The sequence below is a fragment of the Marmota monax genome, unplaced genomic scaffold (assembly GCF_021218885.2).
Source record: "Marmota monax isolate L192 unplaced genomic scaffold, Marmota_monax_Labrador192_F-V1.1 WCK01_AAM20220418_F8-fsc00183, whole genome shotgun sequence".
NCBI lineage: Eukaryota > Metazoa > Chordata > Mammalia > Rodentia > Sciuridae > Marmota > Marmota monax.
Genome location: NW_026694841.1, coordinates 2517401 through 2542539, shown reverse-complemented (window position 1 = coordinate 2542539; position 25139 = coordinate 2517401). Strand labels below are relative to the sequence as shown.

Genomic DNA, 25139 nt, shown 5'->3' with positions numbered 1-25139 from the left:
ATCACAAAGCAAAAATAAAACAGAGTAGGAAGCAATGAATGTAATGTAACATCCGGCATCATTTTTATTGGATACAGTTAACCCTCAATTCCAAATCTAAGCACAAACTCATCAGGGGTCACAGCTGATGTTAGTTAGTCTTATTTATGAATACATTCATTTATTACTTTGAAAAATGCAGACAATAACGATAAACCAACCGCCCAAGCAAAGAACATGAAACTATAGCTATTACTGACATAAATCTCTTCTCTTCCTCCCTACAGAGGTGAGAACCAAGACCTTTAGCATGAGAGAATCACTAAATCAACTGGGGGATGTTCATTTGGTGAAGTAAGACATAAACTTTCAAAAGAAAAAACCTACACTCAGGTAGTTTAATGAAGTTTATCTTGCAGTATTAGTCGAACGTGTCATCTCATAATTTCATCATTTCCCTGAAGGGTACTTTTTAGCTATTGATTTACTTAGTTTTTATTTTTAAACAGAATAATAAAATATCACCATGTGAATAAGAGTCCTATCTATCATAAACATCTGTCTCCACACTCTCTACCCATAAATTTGAGAACTAAATTTATTGATTTTAATGGACCTCACTTGTACCAAATTGGATAAATGTAAATCTTTATTTCATGGCATGGCCTCACAAATGATGAACAGGTTTTTCTGATTTCCATGGCTAGTGGTTCATGTATTTATCCGTGTCTATAATTATGCATGGAACAAATTAATTATGCATTTTCCTGCACTTTACCCAAAGGGCTGGTGGGAACCTCAAGTGCTATTTATTAATCTGGTCAGTCATTGGGGTGTAACAGTAATAAGCATGGTCTTTGGTATTTTGACCCTTCTTTTGTGTAACTGATCAAGATATAAACACATTCCTTTGTTCTCTTAGGAGCAGTTAAAGTCAACACAAGAGACAACAAGTTGGAATATCTACCCACATGCTCACGACCCACAGATGTGACCAAGTAAACCCTCTCTGGACTTTTTAAAAAATAAAACTCAGTGAATATATTTGGATTAATCATAACTCTAACTATATATCCCATTCTCAATATTGGCTCATGTTTGGCCCTTTCTCAAATTTAAAAAAAAAATAGTAAGCTCCCTACAAATTAGAGGAGACAGTAGCTCAGCCCTCCTCATCTGCCACGTGTTGCCCAGTGGGCCTTCTCTTAGGTAATCACCGGATGAGCACCTTCCTTAATGTTCTACGTTATCTTGGTGCCTAAGGACCTGTGCACTCTATACCTTTCTTTTTCCAGTACTTGGGCTCTAGCCCAGTGCCTGGCACATGGTGGGGGAGCACAGGCTTTCACTGAGCTACACCCCCACCCCTTTTTGGACATGGGATCTCACTAAGTTGCAGAGACTGGCCTCTACCTTGTGATCCTTCCACCTCAGCCTCCCAGGTAGCCAAGGCACGCTCCACCACACCCAGCCCAGACCTTACCCTTGAACACCATAAATGTGAACAACTGCCCACCTGCTCATTGACCACAGGAATACTTGACTATATACCTCTTGTCAATTTTTGTTGTGGTTTTTCATAAACTTCAGTGAACATGAATTAGTCATGATTGTTGTCATATAATATGTTCTCTACAACTGGCCCCCGCTTGGTCTCTTTTAATCACAAAGAACATGAAACTATAGCTATTACTTAAATCTCTTGTCTTGTAATTTTTTTGTCTATGGAAATGCTTTCTCTGTCTTCTTAATAAAACCAACAAGTAGCAAACTCCTACAAATCCAGAACGTCGGCGTGGACATGTAGATGCCCCCGTGTCTGTCTATTTGTGTCTGGAGTTCCTGAGTGCACTAAGGAGTCAACGGTTTCAACCTGTGTTACGTGGGAACTCAGTATTAGACAAATTCATTCCTAATAAGACTTCTTTCAGGACACACCCTCATACATGACCCACACCTAGCAATCTTTATCCTTACCTACACACTCATTTACTCGTGAATTCACGTACTCACCCAGGACCCACCGGAGCCCAGGCCACTCATGACTGGGGTCTCCACACCCCCACAGGAAACACCTGGGTTCTAATGGCCTTCAGTTTCAAGTTTAATCAAAATTCTTGATTTGTCTTCCCTAGAACTTATCACGGATCCAAGCTCAGCACCTTTTCTTCATTTACTTATTCATACAGTAGTGTTTACATATTATCTTGTATTTTACTCCTGGCTTCAGCAATTAAAAATATTAATATCCAGGAGACACAAAAATGCAACGACAGATCTTTGCCTACTGCAGAAAGCTGCTTGTGGACCCACTTCCCACAGAGCTGAGAGGCGAGATCTGCTCTCAGGCAGACCGCAGTGCTGCACGTGCAGTTCAATCCACGGCTTCCCACCAGCCCCTGCGCTTCACTGCTGTCTGCCTGTCAATCATTCAACTTCCTCATAACTGAAGACAGTACAGTGACCAACCCAGTGGCCACCTTCACTGCTACAGCAAGGACAGCACTGTGCACCCTGCCCCTCAAACCCAGATCTTTAATTGCAGATATATTTTCTTAAAACATGAGACAAAAATAGAGTGGGATTTTGAGCACCTGTGGAAATGAGTGTGACACCCTCTTCTTTGTCCCCAGTGGACTCCAGTTATGGGAAATGGCCTGATCCATGGTTCAATGCACATTCCTAGCACATTCCCAGTGTGGTGTTCTTGGATTATTTTTGTTTTACTTTATTCTTTAATTGAAAGATAAAGACCTGTGCACTACTGGATGTTTTCAAGTATACGAGAGGCGGGGTGACGAACTCTGGCTAATTAATGTGTGCGTTACCTGGAGCAGTTGTCGTTCTGTGGTGAGAACTCCGACCTCCCCTCAGCTCGAGAGCTGTGATGCTGTCTGGTTGCAGCAGCCACCAGTTCCCTTGCTGGCAGCCCCCAGATAGTATGACTCGCCCCTGCAGACCCGGAGCACAGACACTGGTACTTACCCAAGTCCCTTTGCTCCTCAGCCACAGAAACAACAGCCACGGTTTTCAACAATGGATAATAAATAAATCAGATTTGGTATCTTGGATCTGTGGAGTGAAAAGCAGTTGTTAGAAAATTCAAGCACTGCAGATTTAGGTTTTGTTTGTGGGACTTTAATCCTGCTGTACCCAACGTGTTAAGTACCCAAGTTTTCCCAAGTTTTCATCACATTCCCATTACTAGCCCAAAATGTCCCCCACTTTATTTATTGACTTCAATTAGTAATTTATGTGTTACAATAAAAACTGCTAATTCTAAACACCCCTGTAGGCAAGTCACAACTATGCACATTTCGATTCTGTCTGGATATGCCCCACACACAGGCGAGAACCTGGGTCTTCTCTCATGGGTGCTCCTGGATCATAACTCAGTTTACCTTCTCATTTCCTCCCACATCTTCTCCGATTGCATTATGATTTCATTCAATTATTCATTTATTTTCTATTTACCCACAGAATAACTTTTTAAATCTTCATAGAAAATGCAAAACAGTCTGCAGTATTATTACAGGTAATAACCTGGGCGGAATCTCAGGCTCCTTTTATTGACATGGGCATCAGTAGATCAGAACAAGAGGAACGTTGAGCTTTTCATTCCTTAGTTCATTCGATGACTTATTTACTTACTTGCAGTACTAGAGATGGAACCCAGAGCCTCACACATGCTAGGGAAGTGCTCCGAGATGCATCCCCAGCTCTGCAATTAACTTTTCAAATGACAGGTGGTCTTCCATGGTCCATGTCTGCCCTCTTTTAAATACTCCCTTCCTTCATTCACCGATAAGAATGCCATCACTGTTTGTGAGACTGCATACCCAGGGATAGAGCCCTAAATAATGCCAACACCTGCCTATGGTCTCAACACCGACACATACACTAGAAACTTACTGAGTGGGCCTCGCCGGATCATTGCTCCTATCTTATAACACCTCTTACTATTGGCCAGGACTTGATCTTCTATCAGTTGGGAAGTTCTGATTTATTATGTTTTTCTTTTTTCCCTTCTCTTAAAAAAAAAACTGATTCTTGGGGCTGGAGTTGTGGCTGCTCAGTGGTAGAGTGCTCACCTAGCACATGTGAGGCACTGGGTTCAATCCCCAGCACCACAAGTTGATAAATAAATAAAGGTATTGTGTCCAATTACAACTAAAATATATACATTTAAAAAAAACAAAAACGATTCTCTCAGTGCTGGGGATGGAACCCAGGGCCTGTACAACTAGGCAAGTGTTCTACCTGCACTACACTCAAAGCCCCTGATAAAAGTCTTAATAGAATTAGCTATCGCCAAGCAGGAAAGAACCTGAAGCTCACATACATCCATGTTTGCTACTAACCACACGGCAGCACCCTTGACCCACGGACTCACTGCAACCCAACTTCTCAGAGATAATTTAATAATGATTAATATCCAATACCTACTGTCATGATTAATGAATCTGTAACCGCCATTGTCCTGACTCACTGGGGGCAGACCTAAGATCTACAAAAAACCCAAACCAAGATGCCCTTCCCCCTCATGGGAACTACAAACTCATGTCCCACCAGGACGATGGATTAGGTGTGTGTGCACAACGGTCCTTGGGTCACGGGGTTCAATCGAAATCCTTGATTCAGACACCCTAGGGTGCTGATCACTGATTTAGGCTGGGGAGCAATGCTGTATATTCATTTCCAGATTTGTTATTGGTTTATTCATTAATTGGCTAATAATTATCACAACAAAGCTAGATCACATGACCCACCTCAGTCTTTGTGCTGGTTGCTCCAGTTGCTACCACACTGGACAGTTTGCCCCAGGGGACAACCACCATATGAGGATGAACCAGTGTCCCTTACACAATCCTCTCATCATCAGGGCATGGACTGGCCCTCTTCCTTCAATCTGCCCAAACGTTAAATATTTAACAAAACACATCCAGAAACCTCTCGTCTTACCTCACTAACAATATTTCTGCCCTTCCTCACATTTTCCTTCTCTTAGGGGTAAGGCAAATGAATTATTAAGCTACAGTTTTCTTCCTCTATCTTTTTTAATTGATCCCACCTGTTCACAATTGAAGGAATATTAATTTTGTTCCATGGAACATTGGTCATAATGGTACGTCCTTCAATTACTATTTTATTGTTAATTGGCAAATCATTCGACCCTCTCTGTAACTGTTTGTTTACTGCTTAATTTAATGTCATATAAAATCTGACACTATCACTGTCCTTTCACATGAATCTACACGGAAGCCTTAAACACACAGAAGCCTAACTTGATGCCATCTACAGGGACAGGAGCAGCATGCGAATGCCCGGATCCTAATATGAGCTTCATAATTTATTCTCCTGACTGACCCATCATCTGCTTCTCTTAACTAATCGTGACATAAACTTATTCACTCCTTCCTTTATAATTCATAGCTGGGAATCCAAAGAAACAGGACAAAAATTCCATATACAACTAACATCTGCCAATGTGTCCCCGACCCACAGAGATAATCAATTATATTGTCACTGGATTAATAGAAATTCTTATCCTGCAATTCTCAACACTGGTGCTCTTCCACTTTCCTATCTATGTAAAATTCCTCTTTTTAGAGACAAGAGCCACTATCCACCAGTTTGTGTGTGTGTGTTTGTGTACATAGTTTAATGGACTTAAGTGCTTCAAAAGCATATTAATAACAGTTCTTGTTTCACTACATGCACTCATCATTGGTCTTTATTCACTTTATTCAATTTTTAGTGATTTACTCATTGATTGATTATACAATAAGGTAATCAATACCCATGAGCCAGACTCTTAGGTGTTCATAACCCTAGCTGCAGAGTCCCTTCCCACACAGAGTCGGGGCACCCTTGGGATGCACTTCGGGGCTCCCTGACCCTGCCTTGGCTCACTGCTTGGTTCTCTCCACCTTGGCCACGGGCTCCTCTTTCCTAGAGTTCTCCTTTACCAGACATTTGTTCATGTACGTCATCTTCTCCAAAAAACAAAACAAATAAATACTCCTGGCAGACATCACCACGCCCAAGCCTCTGAGGAGTGACCAGGTGTCCTCATGCTAGCAGAGGCTCTGTGGCTCGGTTCTGTACCCAGTTTATTCCTACCAAGTCAGCCATTCTCCAGGACAGCCCCGACATGGACCAAAGTAAGCTTCGGGCATTAGTCAGGTGAAACACGCAGGTAGCAACTCTACAGAACAGGAAATACCAGAAGGCAGCCTGCCTTGGAGAGCCAACAGTTCACCTGGCAGTTGAGAGCAGTCGCCATGTGCTCATGGTCTATACACAGGGTGTCAGTGAGTGGGAGAGTCAGGTGGGCAGTGCCGCCAGGAGGTACTTGTACAGGGAAGACCCCGAGGAATGGCAAGGAGGTGGGACATGGGAAACTGTCAGGGTGAATGTTTTAGTCAGCTTTTCATCACCCGAAAGACCTGACAAGAGCACTTAAAGGTAGAAAAGTTGATTTTGGCTCACAGTTTTCAAGGTCACTCCATAGTCAGACAACTCCTTAGCCGCAGGTCCAGGGTGAGGCAGGACATCATGACAGATTGTTGAGGCAGAGGCGAGCAGCTCAGGACATGACAACCAGGAAACAAAGAGAGCTCCAGTCACCAGGGACAAAATATATACCCCAGAGTCACACCCAGTGACCCACCTCCTCCAGCTACACCCTACCTGCCTACAGTTAATCCACACAATCAATCCACCTAGGTGGGTTAATTCCACTGATGAAGTTACAGTGCTCATAATCTAATCTTTTCACCTCTGAACATTCCTGCATTGTCTAACATGTGAGCTTTTGGGGGACACCACATATCCAACCCATAACCGTGACTGAGCCCTGTTTCTAATCTAAGTTAAACTCACGTTCAAACTAGATACCAAGACAACAGAAAATTTACTAAAGTAAGATTTGATCATCGTTATCCCATTTTTCTTTCTCTCTTGATGTCTTCATTGATTTCTTCACTCATTCATTTACTTATTTCTGAATACCTTTGAACAACTGTCCAAAGATTTCAAAACACCAACTATTACTTACATTTTCTTTACGAACCTAACCTACCCAAATAAGAGTCAAAGCCCTCATAAATAATGCATGATTAAACTAGTATGTGTCCTTTCTGTCCAACAAGAAGCAGCTATTAGAAAACTAAACATCCTGGATTGTTTTTAGTGGCACTCACTTGTATAGAGTTGAATTAATAAGCCTTGGTCTGTGCTTAGCCCTTTTCAAATTTATTTATCCCTTAAAAATCAAGAAAGAGGGCTGGGGATTTGACTCAGTGGTAGAGTGCTGACCTAGGCAGTACTCAGACCCTGGGTTCAATTTCCAGCACTGCAAAAAAAGAAAAAAAATTATGAAAGAGCAAGGTGCAATGGCATATGCCTATAATCTCAGCAGCTCAGAAAGCTGAGGCATGGGGACTGCAAGTTCAAAGCCAGCTTCAGGAACTTAGCAAAGCACTAAAAAGCAACTTAATTTTCAAATTAAGCAAACTATGTTGCTTATTAGTCTCTAAATAAAAGATAAAAAAGGGCTGGGGCTGGGGCTCAGTGGTTAAGCACCTCTGGGTTCAATCCCCAATACTAAAAAAATTAAAATTAAAATCCTTGAAAGAACACTCATATTATCACACCCAACAAACAAAAGACTACTGATACCTTTTTCCTGACTGAGCCTCTCTCACAGATAATATCCCAGACTTCACTAATAAGGAAGTGTTTATATAAACCATAGTGCATAAATAGTAAAATGCTAATAAAGTAAATGAAAACATTCATTATTGTGCTGATGCCTCTCAACTTTGGAGAATTATATAGATGACTTAAGGTTTATAAGTCATTAAATATGACCTTCATTACTCTATCCTTGACCCTCTGATTTTATTTATGTAACCATTATTTTTAATAAGTCCATAAACATACATGAACCCACCATCTAACCCCAAAACAAAAAAAGCACTTACATCTCACATATTATCTGATATATATTATTTATCTATAAGTAGACATATTCCATTTTTCTTTGCTATTTCCTACACAGAGAACATCCTAATGTTTTTTTTCTTTTTAATTTGGTGACAGTTGTGCCTACTTGGACTTATCACTCTAGATTCATGACAGTCTCATCACTGTCCTGTGCATGGTCACCTTTGACTTTACTTACACATCATTCAGGTTTAATAATTCAGTAAATATCCACCCACCAACCACCCAAGCCCCAAACAGTAGCACTAGCCACAACTCACATTGGCTGGTCCGTGGCACTTTTCCACAGAGGTCACCTCCAAGGTCACTGTTGGTAAAGTGGCATCACACCCAAAGTGGGGCCTCCATCATTCTGTGAGACATAAGGAAGATATTAACATGATAAAGCCTACACTTTTTAATGGCCATTGGGGAGCAGAACAGGACAAGTCACAATCTTTGGTTAATGATACAGTCTCACCCACTGGCCCAAACGTGAGTATCAGTATTTGTATTTATTCATTTTTATTATTACAATAGACAGGCATTAATTTACCACCCAAATCAAAAATATGTACTGTTACAAGAATCTGCCCTTATGTTTCTTCCCCACAAACGAACCCACAGACATCATTCCTAAAAAACAGGCATGCAGAGTTACAGTCATCACGACCCTCGACGCCACAATCTCATCATAATTTCCTACTCATCCTTTTATTGCTTTTATTTATTTTTTTAAATACAATAAATACAGATGAACCCAGTACTAATCCACAACAAATTGATTAGTCAGTACATCCAAACGCTTCTTAACCACAGAGGTCTTATTTTTTTTAAAATCATTTTAAATGATCAACAATTGTAGATGAATAGATGAATCGTAATCCTTAGTTCAAAATACATCATTTTTGATGGTCCATTTTTGACCATCTTGCATTTCTTACTTTATTTATTGATTCATTTTATTCATGCTTAAATATACAACAGATACACTTGAAGTCCCCTCCAGCCCAAAGTCAATGTCAGTTCTATACACTGTTGATAGCTTCTTGCCCATAGCACCACAGCCTAGAGCTTTGGGGGTTGGGGTTTTATAACAGCCTTACAGAAACACAGACGAGGACGTGGTTAACAGGGGTCAACAAGTGGGAAAACCACACAAAGCTGGTCAAGGGGTACAAGCGTGCAGTTGTGAGAAAAATTCTGGAGCACGGTGACTTGAGCTAATAATTCTCGAAATTTGCAAAGAGTACATTGTAAGTATTCTTGCCACAGACACAAAAGAAGTCACTGTGGTGTGGATGAAATGCTGATTGGCTTGGATCTGGAGACCAATGCACAACGAGATACCTAGGTACATCAAGACATCATGATTTTCAACTGAACCTCACTAAGCTGGAGGGGAAGAGCCCATTTTCGTCACTGGCCACCTCCGGCACTCTTCACTTTTATTTACACAGTCGTCATCATTTTTGCCTACTGAGAGAACTTCCATTAAGCCTGGCTTTTACCTGTCCACAGTCTCCTCTCTGGCAGAGGAACCCCAGCGAGCCCGTTTGAGGGAACACAAAACCACTCTGAAAGGAAGAAAAAGGCCTGTGGACCCTCCTTGTTCATTAATGTCAGGTTAGCAGGCCTGAATTAGTCACAATCTTTTGTCCAGAGGATTCTCACAACTGTTCCATTCAAGGCCTTGATTACATTATTTCGTATTCTTTTATTATTCTTAATAATAAAATTAACAGCCACAAACCATTCTGAGCTCTTTCCCCATGTCCCTCAGTTGTGGTGAATAAGTCACAGTCCCTGCTTTACGACCCACTCTGCCCTTGCCCCCTGCATCCCTCACTCTCATTTTATTGATTGCTAAAAATAGTTGTGGCAAACCACACAAGGCCCCACCTCCATCTTCCCTTCCCCGCTGCCTCTGTAAACCTTTGTGACCACTCTGAAGTCTCCTGGATACCATCCCCTTCCCCTTGTTTATGTAGAAAATTTTAACAGATATGTATATTCATAAAATCCGTCTTTGGTGGGTCACGTATGTGTTCCTGAAATCTGTTTCCTGTGGGTCCATGGCTTGCTGGGCCTCTACAGGTTTCTGATGAACATGCAGGAATCAACGGGGAAGGAAATCCTCCAGCCCCTCCTCCAAGCACGCCCTCCCTCCTGCATTTCCTCCAGGACTCAACCCCACCCCACCCCCATTTCCTCTACCACTTGTCCTGCACTGTCCTGAGGCAGGGTCTCCCAGGGGTTGGAGCACAAAGGCCCACACAACTGTGCCTGTCCCTTAAGCCCAGCCCCAAGCTCTGACTAAGTTAAGTGACATTAAGAAAGCTCACTAACCTCTCCATGCAACATAGTCACAAAACCAGTGCCCCAGCAAAGTTAGTTATCATGTGCATGCCAAGTCAGCCAGGTAGAAGCCCTTCCACCCATCTCTGAGCCCCTCATCCAAATCTGTGCTCCCACTGCAGCAGCGCCCGAGCTGTGGTGCTAGACAGACAGACAGACCAGGTTCCACCCCAGCAGGCACTCATGAGCTGTGTAACTGCAGAGACGTGACCTGGCCTCTCTGTCTTGTGCCCCGAGTTGTGCGATTTGCAGATTGAGGACAGCCATACCCTCCTGGGTCCAATGTGAGGGTGAAGGACTACTGAGCGATGGACGGGCCGATCCTCACGCAGCTCCCGCCCTGCATACACCTGCTCACAGCGTGCCCTCCCCTGCCCCACACCACACACCCCACACCCCCACCCCACACCCCCACCCCACACCCCCACCCCACCAGTGCAACAGGCTCCTGTTGGATTAGAGAAACACATGGTCTCAATGCTCAGGCCAAGCTGAGGGTCTCAGGGAGGATGGGCCTCAAACTCAGAAAGGAAACTGTGGGATCTGTTCTTTTTTGGACATGGCATCAAAGCTTAAACAAGGGCCCTGGAAAGCAGAAACCCACCCAAGGAATGCATTTTGGGAAAACAAAATCCATTGCATGTAATGGGGCTGCTCTCTGGGGAGTCTATGCCACAAGATTCTTGAAGGTCAAATTATTTCCCAGGAACCAAAGCAGTTCTTACTGACAATACACAGCCAGTCTCCTCCCAACCCTCCCAGAATGGCCTGGGCAGGTACACAGCATACTGACCTCAGAGCAAGCGAGAGACATGAAAGTCATTCTGTAAATTACGTGTTTGAGTAGAATGTCATGTAAACACAAACATATCCATTTGAGGATTTCCACAAAAAAATCCTGGAAAGACCACCAGGCGGGGCTCCCCCCTCCTGCCTTTGCCTTCAAGACAAGGCCTGCCCCCTCACTGAGCTTCAGGGGGCAATAATTCAGGCAGCCTCCCTCCCTCCCAGGTGGTGTCAAGACAGAAGGCTCAACAGAGAGGTGCAGACTCCCTCCAAGCACCAGGGACTGTTAACATTGTACCTCTGCACCCAGCACGCAGCGTTCACAGCATGGGTTAGCATACATTATCCTGCTTGATCCTCACAACCGTCCTGTGAATTAGACATAATAATCATAATTAGCCAATATTTATTGAATGCATACTCTGGACCCAGCACCCTGCTGCCTGCTTTGCATACATTGACACTAATGCGTGGATGTGATTCAATGGCACCAGCTCCCCTCACCCTGCTACTCCTCAAAGTCTTTTTAGCCCACCTGCACTCTTTCCCAGGGGCTAGATCCAGGTCCTAGTGGAAAAAATAGACAAATCCTCTAAGAATTAATATCTCCACGGGTAAAGACAGGAACAGAGAATACTCAAAATAAATAGGTGTAATACATGTGGTAGGGGACAGTAACAAGAACCAAGGAAAAAAATAAATCAGGAAGGGATGAGGAGAGAAAGCCTCCCGAAGACGGTGACACTGGAGCAAAGCAGAACCTTTGCAACTTGAGCCGAGGTGGCATGTGACTGTACGTGAAGTTAGGGGCAGTTACCATCGGACACCCTACAGTCTGGTAGGGGAGACAGGCTTTGTGTTGGTGCTGACTTACTCACATGCCACCTAGGCTCAAGTTGCAAAGTTTCTGCCCCAAAATAGAAGGAGGTTACCTGCCCTCATGCCCCACATGATATAAGACTCAGAATTGTTCTGACAAGTGACCTTCAAAAGATCAGCCAAATTGGCTGCTTTCTAAAATAAATAAATAAAAATAAAAAGAGGCAAAGAAGGTTGGTGGGAATGCATGTCAGAACTGGGTTCCCCAGAAACTTCAACTAGGACAACTGGCATATGCATCTTGCCCTTCACCTCCTCCCCAGCTTCCACCCAACCTCTAGCAACACCCTGCACTGCTCAGGATTTCGCCTCATCTATGGCAGAGTCTCTGTAAATGGATCATGTGCATTTGGTGTGATCACATCCATTTGATCTGCTCACTTCCATAGCTAGAGCTAGAATATTTTAGTCTTAAATCTGTGTTTGTGTTTCTATTTCACTAATTCATTCTCCAAAAGAAAACTCACACACCTGTCTGAGTACTTGTTTGGGTATCTATAAAATGTGAGTAATAATTCTTACCAAAGGGATTAAATGACATCTCAATGAGAATGGTTATAAAATTATAATGAAATATTTATTGAGTTCATTGAGTGCCCACCATGCGGGAATCACTGTTTTAAGCACTTGATTATGTTTGACTCATTTAATTTTCAAGTACCCATTAGTATGGTTGTATTGGTACTTTCATTTCACAACTGAGGAAACTGAGGCACAGAAGTTAAATACCTTGCCCAAACTCACAAAACCACTAACTGGCAGAGATGAGTTGTTACCTCAACATGTTGGATGTGCATAACTGAGCTTGGCCCATAAGCAGACTCCCAAAACATATCTGGTAAATAAAAGCCAATTCTGGTGTGTGGCGGGGTATTTGACTCACCTTTCCATCCTCTGTTTGGTCCCCTCCCTCCTTGCTTTGAACCCCTTTAGGCTCTGGAATCATTTTCACATCTGCTTCTATTAGCATTCAGTGACAAGGTGAAATGCCAGCATCGTACATTGACTAAATTGTGGCATGAGAGCCACAGTGTGGCCCCTGTTTCCATGATAATTTCAAGTAGAGTACTCTAGGGAAGTCGTTACTTGAGAAATCTAATAAAATTTGATTGAATAAGGAGTTCAACTGACTGACAGGACAGCGGGGTGAGCCTGACATGAGGGAACCTCTGAAGAGTGCAAACTTTTTTCAGGAATGGCCATTAGGAAAAGGAAATAGGTTAAGGGTGTGTGTGTTTGGATGGAAAAAAGACTATGGTTCAGATCCTGGGCGTGCATTTGTTCCCTGTGCATCTTTGGGTATGTTCTATACCATTCCTAATCCTCAGGTTCCTTTTCTTTTAATTAAGGATGGCAGTTGTGTCAGAAAGTGACTGTGATCATAAAGAGGAGACAAAATAATGCCTAACACCAGGGAAGGCCTCACCAAGTGGTTGGGGTCAGAACTTAGTGGAAAGCCAGCTGCCTCTTGCTCCCAGCATTGTGTGAAAACATCAGGCTCTGAAAACTACCATGGAACAGCTCTAGCACCAAAGCTGAGGCGCAGATCCCAAGATTGGCAGCTCACCTGTTGTCCCACGGCCATCTGAGCTAGTCAGTACACCAAGAGGCAGCACACAAGTGAGGAATTTCACCAGCAACTCCATTCAGAGGAAGCCTACCTTGGAAGATCAAGTAAGCATTTGACCTTGGTGAGAGACTGCCTATTCTCTCATTCATCTTTCAGTCCTCCTTCTGCACCTGCTCATTCACCTGAATTACCAGCATTCATCAGCCAGACAACCCTCTTTCCACGTACCATCCACCCATCTGATCTAAACCTCTGTCCACATCTAAACCTCTATCCTTCCGCCTCTCACTTTGGCAAAGGATTCAGACAAACCTGGGTTGGAACCCTGGGTCCCCGTGTCCTAGCAGAACTTGAACAAGCCACTGACTTCTCAAAGTCCTCTCATCTGTAAAATAAAGAGAAATCAGATGTAGCTGGGATGAAAAAATGTAGGAGCGAGAGACGTTCTAGGGCCTGGCCTCAGCAAATTGTCGTTAAACGTTCATTCTCTCTGCTTCTGCTGTTGGGCTGGGAGTTAAGCAGGGAGAAAAACCACTGCATCTTGCATGTCATGTTGAGAAAAGTTTTTTAGAAAATATCTGCAATGTTTTAGCAGTGTGCATACTTCAGCAGCACCCAGGGTTGGAGCCGCGGTCAGAGGGGTACTGGTGTATCCTGGGATCACAGAAAAGAGTGCCACCTAGCAGATAAACACCCCTCGGGGTCCCCTGTTGATCCCAGGTCTCAAAAGCTGCTGTCAGGCACCAAGTTGTGAGGTCCAAAAGGACCAGACCCCCAGACTGCAGACTGCCCTGCTTGTGATGTGGAACACGTACTACCTTAATCACTGAGGGCCCTGGACTGCCAGGAGCCTGTTTTGTGGATGATGGCCAACTCTATTTTGCCTACCCCAGCCCAATTCTCCTCCAGAGGCTTCCGGGAAAAGGAATAATTCAAACAGTTACTCTTTGCTGATGTCAACTGTGTATAAGACCCAGGACTTAGGGCTTCATATGCGACATCTCTAACCTTCCCAGTGCCTGTGGAGGGGTTAGCCTGGGTCGTGTTTCTGCCTTGAGCTCTGGCAGATGCACAAAACCCTGGACGCATAGCTGCACCAATCTTCTGAAACCCCACCTGTCCCCTGCAAGTACAGGAAATCATTTGGACACAGATCTGAACAAGGAGCTGCAAAAGAAATTTATGGGTGAATCAGGAATATTGCAGCGCTGGAGAGAGGTTGGCTGGCATTAAGGATACACTAATTTTTTAATTGTGATAATGGTATCATGCTTATATTTTTATGAAAGAAGAGTTCTTTTTCAGAGATATATGCTCAAAAATGCTCAGGGGAGATGATATATGTTATACAGAATTTGGGCTCAAAATAGTCCCGAGGGTTGGGGTATAGGGGTTAGGAGTGGAGGTACAGTTTGGGGTTTGGATGAAACAGGAGAATCCTGGATTGGATGACAACTATATCTGGGTAATGGCTATAGAAAAGTTAAAAATCATGATTTTTTAAAATGCATTATTTTTTCTATATTTGTGTCATTTGAAATTTCCCATAATAAAACTTTTTTTATTTTTGATTTTTAGGTTTTGTTTTTTTTTAATCTATAAGTAAAAATTAAGCAAAGGAGACACTGAAAAACATTAAGGGCCACTTGGGGTCCAAACTAAATCTTGGGGAATATCAAGGGACTGACTGACAGGGAAAAAAATGCCTCAAAATGGAGAGGGGGCTGAAAGAGGCTAACTGTTCAAAGGTGGGTGGACCAAGGAGAATGGGCAAAGGTGCGCCCATCTCCTGCCACGCCTGCCTCTTCAGCGTCCCTGGGGGCCCTCCCTTGGCTCTAAAAGGACAGTGGGTGTCTCTTCCCTTCAAAACAGAACCAGCCACCTGATGATGCTGGCCAGTTTGGTTACTGGGACAACGCTGTCACCCATCAGACAGGCTTTGAAGGAAGACCCCCAGAGTGGCCAGCTCAGCCATGCTGGGAGGATTCAGCTGTCAGCTTTCAAAGGCTTGTTCCCCTCCCTCTCCCTCTCCCTGTCTTCCTCTCTGCTCCCTCTCACTCCCTCTCTCCCCCTTCTTGAAAGAGCAAGATTTGGTGCTTTCCTTTTCACTAAAACTTGTGCCAAGTACCCTGGGTCCACTGCACAGCAGACTGACTCACCCTGCAGCCCCATCTCATCTACTCCCCGACCCCCCAGCCCTCCCACCCACAGCCCTCTACAGCCCCCAGGCCCCTCTGCAGCAGCAGCCGGAGACTCTGGCCCCTTCTTCCCTTCTCCCATCAGCTTCCTGGGCGCACGGCCACTGCGCACTCGGGAGGCTCTCCCCCCCGCGCTTTCGCTCCCACTTTGGGAAGCTGCGCGCCGCCGGACAGCGCCGGACAGCTTCAGCTGTGACCCTCCGCAGCTAGGCTGCTGCACTGCGGCACAGCCCGCAGCCCGGGGCGTCCCTCCTCGCGGACCCTGGCCCAGGGCACAGTCCACCCGCCCGTGCCCACCGGCGTCTGCTGCCGCAATTAAAAGCGCCACTGAAAAAGCAGAAACGCCGGTCCCTTTTGACCGTCTCCCCCTCCTCACTTTTCGGACTCAGAAATGTGGCCCAGGCAGCCCCCTTGTGGCACTTGGGGGCGCCACAGATTCTTGGCTGGTGTCTGAAGAATTCAGACTGTCTGATTCCACCGCACCGTGAGTTGGCACAAATCTTAAGTGGCCCAACTCCTACCCGACGCAGAACTCCTCTGGCTGCTGCGCTGAGTGGGGGGCTCCTCTCCCTCTCCCTCCCGGGCAGCATCCCTCCCTCCTTCTTCCCGGAAGGGACCTGCGCTCTCCTGTTGAACACTGCTCTGACAAGCAGACAGGTGTCTGGCAATCGTGGCAGTGGCCAGGGGATGTGGTGGGAACAGGGTCTTTCCTTGCAATGAGGTTGCTTTCCATCTCTCTCAGAGATGGGAAAATGAGGTGAGGGGAAGCGTGGGGTCCCTGTCTGTGTCAGAGTTAGGGCTGGGTACCCCCCTCAGGGGTCCCAGCATCGGGCACTTCCCTAAGGCGAGGGGCTACCCTAAGAGGCGTCTGCTCCCAGCTGTCAAGCCCGAGCCTCTTAAAGCTCGTTCTTCCCATCAGAAGCCCTGGAGGGCCCCTAGATGTTCTCTGTCCTCTCTAGCTCACTGTCCACACAAACAAACCCCAGCCCCCTCCATCTCTATCTGCAATCTGCTTGCAGACAGGCAGAGCCCTCTGCACATCAGGTTAATAATGCCATTTTCATAAGCCTCTGCCCATAGGTGCTAACACCTAATTTTGAATCTGCCCTTCAAACGGATTGGGCCACAGAGGAGCTGGGATCTCAAGCACCGCTGGGAGGTGCTTATAACTAATCAATCCATCCCCTGCCCACCCACACCCCCCCAGCACTCGGCACAGCCTCGCTGAGCAGTCTTCAGCAGCAGGGTGTGGTGGGGAGCCTCGGAGAGCCTGGGGTTCCATCCTGACCCAACCTCACACCAGCTGAGAGGGTGAGTATGGGACTTCCCTTTCTGTGCCTCAGTTTCTTCATCAATCAAATGGGGATCATGAGATTATTGCCCAGTGAGTCCTGTGCAGGCAGCTCAGCTTGGGGCTCTTGGATGGAGTTCCATGAATGCCAACTGCCCTCACTCCCCTTGATCACCTTGATTTATACTGACTTGTTCCCTGTTTGTTTCCCCCACCAGACTGACTGAGCTTCGGGGACAGGAAGCCGACCGGCATCACCTCATCCCCAGCCTCACTCTCGGGTCAGGTCTGGGCCCGGGGAAGGTAGGTGCACTGTGGGGTTTGGGAAATGAGTGAGTGGAGGGATGGCAGCTCCCCAGTCTCTGGGATGCCTGGAGCCTGCTGGCTTCTCCTCCCCAGACCCCTCTCTGTGTAAGCTGGCCCTTCAAAAAGTAGCAGGGAAAAATATTTTTTTATGCCTTCATGCTTTGCCTACGGTGCTGTTATATATGATGCAAATTCTGAGTCCGTTAAATGCAGACGAGGGCTCTGGTGTCATTTCTGCTGCCTGCTGCATCTACTGTGAGTCCCGCAGGCCGGGGGCTGCCTGCATCTGACTTGATTTGTGCGATTAAGCCGGCAGAGGGGACTCTGCCAGGAGAGGTTCCCATCTGAATGCGGTGCAGGGTCTTGAAAGGCCAGATTGTTTTCTCTCTTAGGACACTTGTTACGTGTATCCCTCCGTCCCGGGTTCCTACCGTTGACTCCACAAGCATTTATGAAGTGTCTTATGTGTGCTAGGCTACTCTTATCTCATTGAGTCCTTTCTTCAAGCTGGTGAGAGAGAAACTCTCATCTCCGTTTCACAGGGGAAAAACTGAGGCTCTAAAAAGTCAAGGGAATTGCCGTGGCCTCATAGCTGGAGAGCTGGGGTCGAGTCGGTCAGTCTGCTCAGGGAGCCCCCCAGTTCTGCCGCAGCTGCTGCTGCCGCTGCTGCAGGGCTGACCAGGGCCAGCCAGCAGCTTCCGCAGGAAAGGCAGGGGGCTTTGCCTAGAGATCTTTCTCCCTGGCAACTGGCGAAGGGGCCATAAAAAAAAAAAAAAAAAAAACAAGAGGGCTCAGAGCTGCTTAACAGATATACGTGGAACAGCCCCTTGGGAAGCATCACGCCCTCCCCTGGGCTTCTGGCAGAACAGCAGGGCAAAGGGCTCTGTCCAAGGTGCCAAGAGGCAGAGAGGAGGTAGCCCAAACAGGTGTAGAGGCCCCCAAACCTGTTCAGATGTGGGTAGGGGTTTCTCTTTAGCACAACACTGACAGGAAAGTGAGCTGGCAGCCTGCAAAGACCCGAGGACAGAGGGGCTGGGGGCTGCTGCAAGCCGCAGAGGCAGCAGGCAGTCGAGGGCTGAGAACAGCAGCTCAGCGTGGCAGCAAGCTGCTCAGGGAGGAAGGAAGCTCCCTGTTACAGGAGGCATCCAAGCAGAGACGCAGGCCAGTGCTTGCTGAGGAGGCTGCAGTGCAGCTTCCTGCCTGGGCTGGCGGTCCTCGTATCCAGGCCTTGGAGAAGCTCCCCCAGTTCTAAGTGCTGAGCAAGTGAGTGGGGCTGACCTGCCAGGAGCAGGCTGGGGTCAGGGCAAAGATGCACAGTCTCTGTCATGTCATGTGCCCCGGGGGCTAAATGGCAAAATTGTAGAGACGGGGAGGGGGACACCTCTGTCCCACTGAGGCAGTGAGGGAGGGGCACAGAGAATGACGGTGAGTGCTTGGGCCTGTGGGGGTTGTGGAGGCTGTGCCAACTGTAGTGACCAAGTGCCAGCACAACCCCCAGACCCAGAAATGCTGGCCAGGGTCCCCTCTGGGCAGTAGGGTGGCTAACTATAGAGGGAGCAGGGGTTGGGGGATCTGGTTAATTGAGGTGCCAGTCAGTCATGTAAAAAGTCTGTTTTGGAGGCTGGGTCATAGCCACAGGTCCATCTGGCTGAAAGATTGTGATTTGGATCTCGAGAGGGACTCAAGAAAGCCCCCTCACCTGCACTGGAGACAAGGGATCTGCATGCACATGATGCAACTCATGCTGGGGCCCAGAGTTGCCCCTCACCACATTCCCAGGGGCTGTGGGTGGACAGGGCCTTCATCAGAGGGCCTCTGCTCGACATGCCTGTGTTCCGCAGCCTCTAAAGGAGTTCCTGCTCTTTGTTTCCAGGGCAGACAGTCAGCGTGTGTGTGTGTGTGTGTGTGTAGTCGGGGTCCCTCACGTGTGGCCTGACAGGGGGCCTGGCGAGTTCTCGGGAGGCAGACACGCACCTCTCTGAGGCAGGAAGATTTCAGACAGGGCAGAGCATTCAGGATAAGCGGCCCCGGGCCGCTGCCTGTTTGTCCTGCTCCTGACAGCCCAGTCTGTTGGCCTCAGGGTCGCACAGCTGCTCTAGCCCGCCGTGGGGGGGCAGCATCGCGTTGCAGGTGAGAGCGCAGGCTGGTCCGCTCTCTGCGGGCCTAAGGACAGACAGACTGCCCGGCCGCCTGATTGAGCGCCGCACGCCGGGGAGAAACGGTTTGCTCTCTCTTGTTTTTTGTTGTGCTGTTGTTGCTGATGTTGTTTTCGCCTATTAAAGGATTGATTGGAAACTCTCGATGTAAACACGTTTTGAGATGTGACGTATGCGTGTTTGTTGCAGCCCCTGCGGCAGTACACGGGAGGGGGGACAGGGAGGGGCCTGGAACAAGGAGGCACTCACACGCAGAATTTTGTGAATAAACCTTTCTGGCTGGGTGTGGCTCTGAGGAGCTTTGGTGTCAATCTGGAAGTACCTTTACCCCAAGACCCTCGGCAGGACCAGAGACTGCAGGGCAACAAGCCCTCCAGCCCTTGCCGGGCAGGGAAGGAACACTGGCCATGTTCTGCTCTCACTTGTAATTCCTTTTGCAAATAGGGCCTGGCTCCCTCCTAACACACGAGGAAGGTAGGAAAGGGGGTCTCCGCAGAAAATCTGAGGCTACACTGCAGAGACCTGAGCCAGTCTACAAATAGCCACGGAGAAATCTCCCCCGCGCGAGGCTCTTGCTCCAGAGTAAAGAAACAGAAAATCTAGGAGAGGAGCCTTTGTGCCCCACAGAGGGCTGCAGAGGGTCACCTCTGCATGAAGGCAGCATGAAAGTCCTGCCTCACAGCCACCTTGTCCAACACACAAAACGCTCATTTAGACTGGGCCCGGCCCAGGGGGAATTTCCTGTGAAATTGAGGAGAAGTCAGGCTTAGCCAGGGCTTTTTCCAGGAATTCCTACCTCTGGAGACAGCGACCACTGTTCCTTCCGAGGCACCCTTGCCAAACTCTGTAAAATATGAGCCTAAAAAATCTGCCTGAGAGCAGTCTGACTTTTTATATGTATTTATATAAAAATAAAATAAACTCTCACCAAACTTTTCAGGAGAACCCAATTAAAAGCTACAGGGGGCAGCCCCTTCCCTAGACTCAGGTGTTTGAGAAAAAGGACACGTGTCCCCTGGGGGGAGCCTGCAAGGGGTGCGGGTGACAGGGGGGACAGGGGGCGGCTTTATTTTCTGGCCGGCATTCTCTGGGGACTGCCTTTTTGTTCCTCTGTTTGGTCTCACTCTGAAAAGGAGCGGCTTCGGCTCCAGGGCGGGTTAAGCACTTGGAATGGATGAGCTGGGGACCGCCGGGGGTCTTTGCTGGGCACGCTGCGCCCTGTGCTGGCTACTGTGCTGGATGATTTATCTGCGTTATTTTCTCATTGAGATCTCAATAGCCCTGTGCGAGGGAGATTATGGCTCTTTTTTTTTTCTTCTTCTTCCTTTTCTTTTTTTTTTTAATATCAAGAAACCAAGGCACAGAAACAATTGGGGATTTGCCAAGGACACACAGCGCTGCTCTGTAGCTAGGTCTGAGCTCAGGGTGGCTAGCTCCTTAAGATGCCTCCCTCCCTCCCCGCTCCCTGGGAAAGAACATTCTGGTAGCTCTTGTTCCCCTGACATGCAGGCAAAGACCTGTGTCCTCAAGGGTGGTGCTGATGCCCATCACGGCCCCTCTCCCCCTGCTTTTCTAGAACATTCCCAGCGGCAGAAGTACCCACTCTCAGCCCAGTCGTACCCTGTCCTCAGAACCTTCACTCTAACCCAGCTATCCCACATCCTGGGACCAGACCCCTTTGCCTCTGGCAAGGAACACGCTGTAAAGATGCAATCAGCCGTGTCCAGGCTGTGATTACACCCGAACACTCATCACAGGATCTCAGCCTGTGTCCCATGCCGCGCCTTGGGTCCCGGGGCCCTGCACAGAGAGGTGCAGAGGGACTGTAGGGGGTGCAAGCATGGCCCCCTGGCATGTGTGTGCAGCTTTATGGTAATCTGCAGACTCACCCGGCACCACAGAAAAGGAAACACGACCCTCTGACACTGCCCATCAGACCCAAAGAGAACATGACGTGGTCTCAGTAAGGGGAAGTCAGACCCAGCACACGGTGGAGATGGGGGCTTCTGGAAAAGGACAAAGGAAAGGGGTGATTAACATCTGGCCACTCTTTGTCAACTCTAGAAAAATGTGAAGACCCTCTCCCACTCGCAAACAGTGTCAATGAGGCATGAGGTTTCCAGGGACTTTTGAACGTGTGGAGGGGAGCCGGGTCTAACTCTGGGGGTATTTCACGGCTGCCCTTAAAGGTCAAGGACAGGCTGGCTGAAAGACCACTCTGCGGCATCGGCAGAGCTGAAGTGTGCCTGGCAGGGAAACGGGGTGGGGCACAAGGTGGGAGGGGGATTTTAGCCAGACCCCGAAGGAGCTCTCATGCTAGACTAGTCTAAGGTTCTCTTTTCTTTTTTTCCCTTTTTTTTTTCTGTTTTGGACCCTGTCCCGGAAGCTCCGGGAAGTCAGATAGAGGATTGAAGGCAAGACAGAAACAAGGTCAAAAAGGCATTTTAGAAAGATCGCTCAATGAAAATGAACTTGTGTGAACTGTTTAACCCACCTGTCCCACCTCTAGGAAGGTGGGGTAAACGCAGTTGGGGATGTGTTTACAGATGTAGCTACAAGAGTGCTCTCTGCAGTGTCATTAGTAATGACAAAAGGGGGGAACCTAAGCTGGTCTTTTTTATTGGGCATCAGTTGAGCAGAACCCTATTAATTAAAATGTCGGCTTGTGCCACACCCTCCTCACTGATTCCTGCAGAGCATTTTTACTTACATACACATTTTTATTTTTTTTTAATAACATAGTGGGCACTCACAAACCCGTGACCCACCTTGACAACTCGGACTTTTACCAAAGAGTCTCTGCACATATTCTCCTGCCCCCCAGAGGAGGTACAGCTGGGATTCTCCACAACGAGGAGGGTGTAATAAACAAAGCCCCCCCCAGCCCGCCAATACCCCAGAATATTAAATAGCTCTTAAAAAAATGGAACAGTGGAGACCTATTGTCTTTTAATGGACCTCAGTATTTTGCGCAGAACTGGATTAATCACGATCCTTTGTTCATAGACACTTTCTCATCATTGGCCCAAGCATGTCCCCTTTTATTTTGCTAATTTATGCATTTATATATTCATTTGTAATAATGTCATAAACACTCGTGAGCCCACTCCCCAAATCCAGACCTCAGCAATTACTTACACCTGCCTCTGCAATCCAATCCCCGGGGGGCGGGGATTGGGGGGGGCATAGAACCTCAGGTTTTGTGGCAGCAGTGAGATAGTTAAATAAATCCCGAGTATATGGATCAGAGGGTACCAAGGTGCTATTATAAAGAATGGCGTTGATCTTTATTTCCTCCAAGCAGATTCTGGAGGGAAGAAAAACAAGCTGATGCAAACCTCAAAGGGAAACGTACACTGAGATACAGTTTATGTAAAATAGAAACAAAGTAATATATTGTAGAGGTATATTTACATACATATGCAAATGCACAGAGAACTAGCTGGAACAATACACCTGAAACTGAGCATGGAGGTTAATTTGAGGAGAGGGAGGGTTAAAGATAACTTTAGCTTTATCTGCATGTTTGAGGTTTTTTTACTAATGAGCATATTAATCATCAATGCATTTCTCGTATAATTAAAATAGACATGTCGTGTGGGTTTTTTGGTTTGGTTGGGTTTGCTTGCTTGTGGCGTTTTCTGCTTTTGTTGTCGTTACTAATGCAAAGAGCACTTGGCTGATGAACTGGAAGCTGGTTACATATGCCCAAAGCAAGCGCTACAGACACAGGGGATTCACGCTTTATCATTCTTTTCTTTTCTTCCCCCCCCCCTTTTTTTTTTTAATTTTATATGCACTAACGCGTGAGCTGGAGCCTTCCGGCTGCCTGTCAGTGACAGGAGCCAGCAGGTGTGTGCCTGCCTGTGGCTATGATTTCACCACCCAGAGCCCCAAATCCCTCCGAGCCGCTGCCCGGCAATGTCCGCAATGCACCCATGGGGGAGGGCTTTCCTTTTTGGTCTTTAAGAGGCCCCGAAAGCTAATGCCCTGGCCCATGTTCTCGGGGATTAGCAGAATGGAATGAGAACTCAGGGGGAATGTGACATGAGATAGGTCCTGGAGAGGAGGACACAGGCCGGAGAACAGCGGGTGCAGCAGCTCGGGTGCATCAATAGCCAGGCCTGCCTGCTGGCCAGGAGCCGGGGCCGCACCACAGCCCCTGACAGCTCCATCCCCACAGCACACAGCTGCCACGCCCCCTCCCCATTCGGATCCAGAGGGCCGCTAAAGGACGTTAGCATCCTGTCAGCTCTGTGAAAAGGGGAAGCAGTCTGGCTGGCCTTTGCCCACCTCTGTGTCCAGGGTACCTCACTGCACCCCGCCCCCATCAGAAATCCCCCTTCCCAAGACCCCCCCCAGGCTTGCTTGCACATATGAAACCCCTCAGGCCCCTGCAGCTGCTGCAGGCTGTCAAAATCCTTGAACACTACAGGCTGTGACCAGGCTGGGATGATCACACTCTGTCTGCAGCTTAAGACTAAAGACCCCTAAAAAACAAAACCAGACAACTGCAAACCCAGATTAGTTCTGAAGCCCCGGGCAGCTTTGTCCTGGCCTCCACCTGCACGGACCGTGGGTAGAGAGTTGGTGAGAAAGACACTACTCTGAGTAATGGGGGTCCATGGGGCCTTCAGGGAACTTCTCTCCCCTATGCCACCCAGAGCCTTACTTCCAAGCACGACTTTGTGCAGAAGACGTGAGATAGGTCATCTGGCCCTGTGCCTTAACCCCCTTCCCAAACGTGGGACCCTGCCATTGATTACAAGATAATAGGCTCTATCTTTGGGAATACCTTGAAGTGACTGTCAGAGTTTTGCAAATATTTTTATGATAAAAATAAAATGCAGTCCCCAGACTAAAGTTCCCTGCTTCCAACTTCCAGGCCGGGATGACCCTAGGGAACAATAAACATTCCTCACTGATTCATAAATCCAGGAAATGCCAATAAAAAAGTTAGTTGCTTCAAGAAAATGCCCTCCGGAAACCAACACTGCCCTCCCTCTTGGCCCTTATCTTCCCTCTGAATTCTAAAAACTTACAAGTGTTTTCAAAGGGACCCCTGAGGAGACGCATCCCCTTGAGGAGCCCGCCGTCTACACGTGAGCTGAGTTGCCACCGAGGGTCAGGCATTTTCTATTTCATTTCATTAAGGAATCAAAAGAGCACTTGAAAATTGCTGCCCACCACACAGAAGGGGAAGGTGATCGCTGTTACGTGTCCAGGGTCACCTAGCTCCTCCAAGGGCAGACTGCTTTCTCCCCCCTGCTCTGTTGTGGTGATAGATCTTAGGAATCCCGGGGTTACACATAACAAGATTAGCAGGGTTATTCTGCTTCCCACTCCTCTAGAATTCTACCTCCAAAAAGAAGCTTTCAGTGTAAGAGAGGAGGGCGACGTACCTAGCAGGCCGTGGATGCTGGAATACTGATTCTCCAAGGTCAGCCAGGAGGGTGGCCATGCTGGGACAGGACAGAGCTGCCTCAGGAACCCGCTGACTCACTGCCCACTGGGGGCAGTGAGCCCCAGCTGCAAAATGGAGGCTTAAGTTAGTTCCATTCTAAGAAGTTTACAAATTTGCAAATTGTCTAAACCGATAAATTGGGGGGAACAGGAATCATTTTTCA

At 47.2% G+C, this 25139-nt stretch overlaps 1 long non-coding RNA gene and 1 other non-coding gene across 4 annotated transcripts in view; both read right to left on the bottom strand.

Moving 5' to 3' along the window:
- Positions 1 to 25139, bottom strand: part of LOC124080362 (uncharacterized) — a 104017-nt gene that overhangs the window by 76033 nt on the left and 2845 nt on the right. Inside the window, exons 2-7 of one of the 3 annotated variants that reach the window (XR_009225109.1) lie at positions 24915 to 25041; positions 21402 to 21518; positions 13874 to 13946; positions 13559 to 13648; positions 11411 to 11481; positions 2965 to 8341 (exon numbers count right to left, since the gene is read on the bottom strand). This is a non-coding gene — a long non-coding RNA (uncharacterized LOC124080362). Of the gene's footprint in view, positions 1 to 2964; positions 10686 to 11410; positions 11482 to 13558; positions 13649 to 13873; positions 13947 to 21401; positions 21519 to 22650; positions 23815 to 24914; positions 25042 to 25139 lie in introns of those variants that run through there. The other 2 variants (XR_009225110.1, XR_009225111.1) reach the window with 2 other exon arrangements.
- On the bottom strand, positions 22464 to 22540 carry LOC124080415 (small nucleolar RNA SNORD112). The gene has a single exon (XR_006847696.1). It is a non-coding gene; the product is annotated as a small nucleolar RNA SNORD112 (small nucleolar RNA).